This window comes from Pogona vitticeps, chromosome 5 (assembly GCF_051106095.1).
Source record: "Pogona vitticeps strain Pit_001003342236 chromosome 5, PviZW2.1, whole genome shotgun sequence".
NCBI classification, from domain to species: Eukaryota; Metazoa; Chordata; class Lepidosauria; order Squamata; family Agamidae; genus Pogona; species Pogona vitticeps.
Genome location: NC_135787.1, coordinates 31,375,946 through 31,381,631, shown reverse-complemented (window position 1 = coordinate 31,381,631; position 5,686 = coordinate 31,375,946). Strand labels below are relative to the sequence as shown.

At 39.6% G+C, this 5,686-nt stretch overlaps 2 long non-coding RNA genes across 2 annotated transcripts in view; both read left to right on the top strand.

Annotated features, from left to right (window-relative positions):
• Nucleotides 1-5,686, top strand: part of LOC144583228 (uncharacterized) — a 198,872-nt gene that overhangs the window by 104,652 nt on the left and 88,534 nt on the right. The gene's annotated exons all lie outside the window — the stretch shown is intronic.
• LOC144583230 (uncharacterized) overlaps nt 149-5,686 on the top strand; it is a 39,027-nt gene continuing 33,489 nt past the window's right edge. Inside the window, exons 1-2 of the long non-coding RNA XR_013536902.1 lie at nt 149-1,065; nt 5,329-5,440. This is a non-coding gene — a long non-coding RNA (uncharacterized LOC144583230). The remainder of the gene's footprint in view (nt 1,066-5,328; nt 5,441-5,686) is intronic.

Below are 5,686 nucleotides of genomic sequence, written 5' to 3'. Positions count from 1 at the left end.
CCGGCTGTCCAGGATAACTAGTGGGAGGGAGTTAACTTGCTCCTGGAAACTGGCAAGGATGGAGAAGCAAAGTTTCCTCCTCCTCCTCCTCCTTTATAGTACATCCCTCGGTGTAACCCTCCCCTGCCCAGCCTCTGCACAACGCAGCCGCGGCCTCACCTTGTGGTGGGCAACGCGCTTGGTCCCCCTGCCTCTGCCAGGGTTTGCCTAAGGGATGAGCCCGCTTGTCCTGTGCAGCATGGGGCAAGCGACGCTCTTGGCAGAGGGCATGCCCCAAAGCCTCGGCGCCAAAGAAAGAATGGGCACAACCGGGACCTCAGGAATGGCGACGCAGAGGCACCCCTGGCAGAGCATGTCGGCCTGGCAGGCCTGCCAGGACGCTCTTAGGGCTCCCACACACATGGCTGTTGTAGAAAAGGAGACTCTCAGAGAGGGAGGGAGGCCCAGGAATCAGGCATATAAACGAAGTGCATCTCCATAAAGGCCTAAATAAAGGTCAAGACTTCTTGGCATCCATATATTAATAAACCACGTCTCTGTGATACCTCTTGGGTATAAAGTAGTTGGCTCCCTTGACATACTCTGATCCCAGCAACAACTCTTCAGCATTTCTAGGAGAACCCACTTGAGCTGTTATGTAGGTAGTTTATGGTCCTGGCTATGACCTGCAGGTTTAAATAATTAACATATCGGAAATCTCATTCCTGCATCACTTACACTTTGTGACTTTGTCTATTTTCTGTACTCACACCTGGTCAACTCCTGATCCTTCACATTGGTAAAGGTAAGTACGGAGGACACAGCATTTTTGATCCACAAAATCTCACACTGAAATCTGTTATACTGTATTTTAACTGCCATAATGTTGCCCTGTGGTTTTCACCCCTTTTTTCTCTAATTTTGTCAAGATCTGCTTTTTAAAATTATTTTTATATTTTTTATTTATTTTTCTTTTGTCTTTAGGATGCCACCACAGACTTTGTTGGGTTTGTTGCAAGAGTGACAACCCTTCTGGAAAATTCAGACAGGCCTGGTCAATAAGAGGAACTGAGGAATCATATAGAGGTGAGGTACTTCACAAGTCACCAAAAAGAAAAGGCATCTCTAAAATAGATCTAAAAGAGGACACTGAGTTGCAAAAAACTGTATACACTAAATTTATATTGTATGTGCAGATTCAAAATTAAAAATTATTTTTATAATCTAAACAGAATTGCAACGCATCTTGGTTGAGGGAGGAAATCAGTCACTTGCATGCCTCCTGAATATGCTATCCAGATGTTCTCTGTGGATGGGCAAGTTAGGGCTTGTCTACACAGCTCAATTGGAGGAAGGCTAGAGCAGGCTACTTAGGTCAAGTAAAGGTCTGGCATGCCGTTTGGTGTGATCCTTGCCTCCAAATGGCATATATGGGACCCTGTTTGGCCCACTTCCCTTTAAAAAATAACAAAAAGAAAACAAAATAACCCTGCTTGCCCCCTCCTTTTCTCGTACTCTTTCCAGAAAAAAAAAATCAGTTTAATTTTTTTTCTAAGTGGCATAGTGTACCAGCACTGTCCTAATAGATTTTTTAAAAAAAACACATTTTGAGTCATTCCTCTGCCCCTCCACAGAAGAAAAGAGGAAGCGTTAACTTCCCAATATCGTGAAGTGGCTAAGCTGTCTTCTTAAGCCATTTAACAATATAAAGAAATTGAAAGTGGGAGGGAAATTTAAAGCTACAAGTTCTGCTTTAGTTGAATCCCAGCTATCTCAGTGATCCTGCACCAAAAACAAACAAACAAAAAACACTAGTCTCTGACAGAACCCCAAAAACTGCAGGTAGGAACACACTAGGGACAAGCTTGCTTATTTTAGCAATTATGTCATCTGATTAACAGCAAAAGTAATGAACCAGCATCTATCTATCTATCTATCTATCTATCTATCTATCTATCTATCTATCTATCTATCTATCTATCTATCTATCTATCTATCTATCTATCTATCTATCTATCTATCTATCTATCTATCTATCTATCTATCTGCCTGCCTGCCTGCCTGCCTGCCTGCCTGCCTGCCTGCCTGCCTGCCTGCCTGCCTGCCTGCCTGCCTGCCTGCCTGCCTGCCTGCCTGCCTGCCTGCCTGCCTGCCTATCAATATTGACAAACCATACAACTGGCAAAAAATAATCAAAAGAAAGTACCTTCATTCCCCACAGGAGACCAGACACAGCAGGACAAATGCCCATCTGATCACACCCATTAAGGCCTCTTATCTCCTTACAGTTCTTTATCTTTAAATTTCACTTGGAATGGAAGACACCTTCAAAATAAGAATTATTCTCTGGCAACCTTTCAAGTGAAGAGCTAGCCTTCGTAAAACAGAACATGTGAGAACACATCATAGCACTCAAAATCTGCTGCCTGATGTAACTATCCCACTTTGAGTTTTTCCTTTGTGATCCCTGCAAACAATTAACATCTTGACACAGCCTCAGGATGGTTTTGATAGTAGGAATGGGATATTCAGAATACAAGGACTCCCGGTCCCATAATTAAGCACAATACACACACACACCAGCCAAAATTATAGGACCAGGAGCCTTCAAACTGACAGGAGACAGAGCAGCCTCCTTACCTCCATGCCAAAGTTCTGATTTTTGTATTTATTCAATACTATTCCTGTCAACATCCTGATTTCCCAATGACTTCAAAGGCACAAATTAATTTCTATAATTTATAAATAAATTTAAAACAAACTACAGTAGAATCCTTCTTTCAGCTTGCTGCAACAACACAAGAATTGTGGTCTTGAAATTCCTAACTTAAAATATTGGTCAAAATCCTGTTGCCTAGCATAGTAAATTGCACTAGAGGAGGCCTGTTTATGAGGATTTAGTGAATCAACTTGTCCAAAAATTCTGTTAATTCAAATAGCCCTTATAATTTTACCATCTTTGAAAAGTGGTGAGCCTGCAGTGCAGACACAAGATCTGGGCCAAATTTCATGCTGGACAGATTTTTTAACAAAATTACTTAAGAATATTATGCCAATAAAAAATTGGGCATAATTTCACATGGAGCAGACACTTGCCAGATTACTTGCATAGTTACTTCTGGAACATGGAACAGCCTGCAGCAGCGGGGAATGTTATGATCCCACAACAATGGAGTGTCATTTTGGTTGGTTAAAACCCAAGAAGCCTAAAATAGAGGCTGATGCACGAATGTAGACTAGCTTGAATCTGAACATTCTAATAATAAAATATATTGCCAAACACCCTGAATATATGAACACTGCTGTATTCTTTAATTTTAAAGAATGCAATTAATTCTGAAAAGACAATTATCATCACTAATTGCACAAGACTTCTCACTAACACAGATGGTTCTGTAAGGTCATATCTCTGTACCTAGTCTGGTGTCCATTAAAGACAGAAAGGATTTTGTTTACTGGAACAGTAATTGTGCTGTTCAATGTACAAAGTAGACCCGGAGCACTGTGTGGAAAAGAGGTATATTTATATCAGATAATGCAGAAAATACTGTGCTATAATGTTCTGCTATATGTGGGATAATTTTCATTTTATTCATTTATTCATTATTATTCTAAAAAGAAATAAATAAATTGCAAGTGCTTTAAAAAAAGAAAGTTCTGGAAAACTCAACATTCTGACAAGTTATTCTATAAAAATTTATTGCTGATCCTAGAAGACATATTTGAACTAATGCAACAGGATGAAATATGACCTTATGATGACGTGGTTTCTTTATAAAGGGCAAAAGTTGAAATGAAACATAGTCATTGCTAGTAGAACATTGTTAGTTTTAAAAGCCATGATGTAATCTGGCAACTGTACACTGTAATCTGAAAACATACGCACTTGTGACATTGGTTGGATCTTATTACTGTACTAATGCAACATCACAGTTTACATCTGTATCTGTAGAATGAGGGTGCTCATTTTAAAATTATTTTTTATTGTTTTATTTTTAGAATTTAGATCCTTTTCCTGACAAAGTTTCCCAAGTGTATCACAGTTTAAAGTGGTGTTACAATAAACATACTGCAACTCACCAGCAATTTATAATAAGATCCGTTAGTAGGAGAAGAAGGAAAAACAGCACCTTAGCAACACAGAAATGAAACAAAACTATTTCAGGTTTCAACCCCACAAATTCTAACAGAACAAAATGCATTCCTAAAAACAACTGTATTGACTCTTCTTCTGAAAGTCAGGAATGACCTAGCTAGACAACCATCTCTGGAAAAGAACTGAATCCAATGTATACCGTAATTTTCTGTGTAAAATCAACACTTTCCCCTTAAATAATTAGACAAAAAATTGAGGGTCACTTTATATCCAGAAGGCAGCCGCTTTCCTTACCTTTTGCGAAGCCACAGGGCTTAGCAAAAAGGAAGGGAAGACTCTTTTCCGGTAAAGCAGCCATGAAAGGGCTGCATAATCACAGACCTTTGATCCTGAAGCAGCCATGAAAGGGCTTCAAGATCAAAGGACTGCAATCATGCAGCCCTTTCACTGCTGCTTTATCTACTTCCTAAGCCCTGCAGGGATCAAATTTTCTAATTTGGGGGTTAGAAAAGCGGTGGTCGTCTTATACATTGGGTCATCTTATAAATGGAAAAATATGGTAATTACATGCAAGTGAACTAGTAGAAACAGACATCACTAATCTGCCTCACTACCACCAGAGCAGCTGGTTCAGTTCGCCTCCTGTTTGTAGAGATTGTTGGAGGACCCTGATGACTACAGTAGGCTGGGATGTGAGAAATGGGTGTAATCCCAGAAAACTGGATGGAGGCACTGTCCAAGCTCTTGCTGACTGAAGGAATCCTTCCATCCATGAAAGACTGTGGGAGTCAGTGGGTCAACTAGATGTTGTTTCTCATTACAAATGGTGCTTCCTTAGGAGCCAAAATACATCTGTTTATTATGGTACCGTATCTGCTTTCCTTTACTTGCGTATGTTGCATTCTGCCATGCTTTGTTTTGTGATTGGATGTTGGCAGGTAAATATGGACATCACTTGGAAGCTTGATTGAGGAAGACTTGCCTCTGAGGAATATTGTATTGTGGGATAAAAAGCTAATTGCGTCTTTCCTAACATCAAAGTTTAACCTTGGACTTAATCCAAAAAATGCTGAGATAATAGCAATCTTACAGGCAGTAACACTGGGTATCAGTGGCTTTGGGGCTTTACAACCTAAAGTGATTGTCCTTTGCACTAACTTAATTTGTAAAGTTCTTTTCCCACCTGTATCATTAGTGGCAATCCCCCCACTCCCTCCTTCTGTTTGCTTTTGCTTCCATTGTTTTATTGATAGCTCTCTCTTCTTCCGCTGACCGTCCTCCAAGCAAAACCATGCAGGATGTTACGCATGCTGGAGACTCCATTTTTACCCTTTTTCTTCGGACTGTAACTAACATATGGTTACTGTGAGTAAAGATACCTTTTTTGTACTTTAAATGTTTCTAGAGTGATTTTTATCATACAAATGATAGCTTGTTGATGAGACTGGGGTAATCTTCCACATTTCTGTTGCTGTTTTTTCTAACTAAAAGGAATAACCACATTCCTAGAAAAAAACACCTTTTTAAAATCAAATTTCTCCAATAAAAATTGTCAGGACTGAGAACTAAAAAAATATACAAATGTATTGTTATATAAATATATAACCTCAT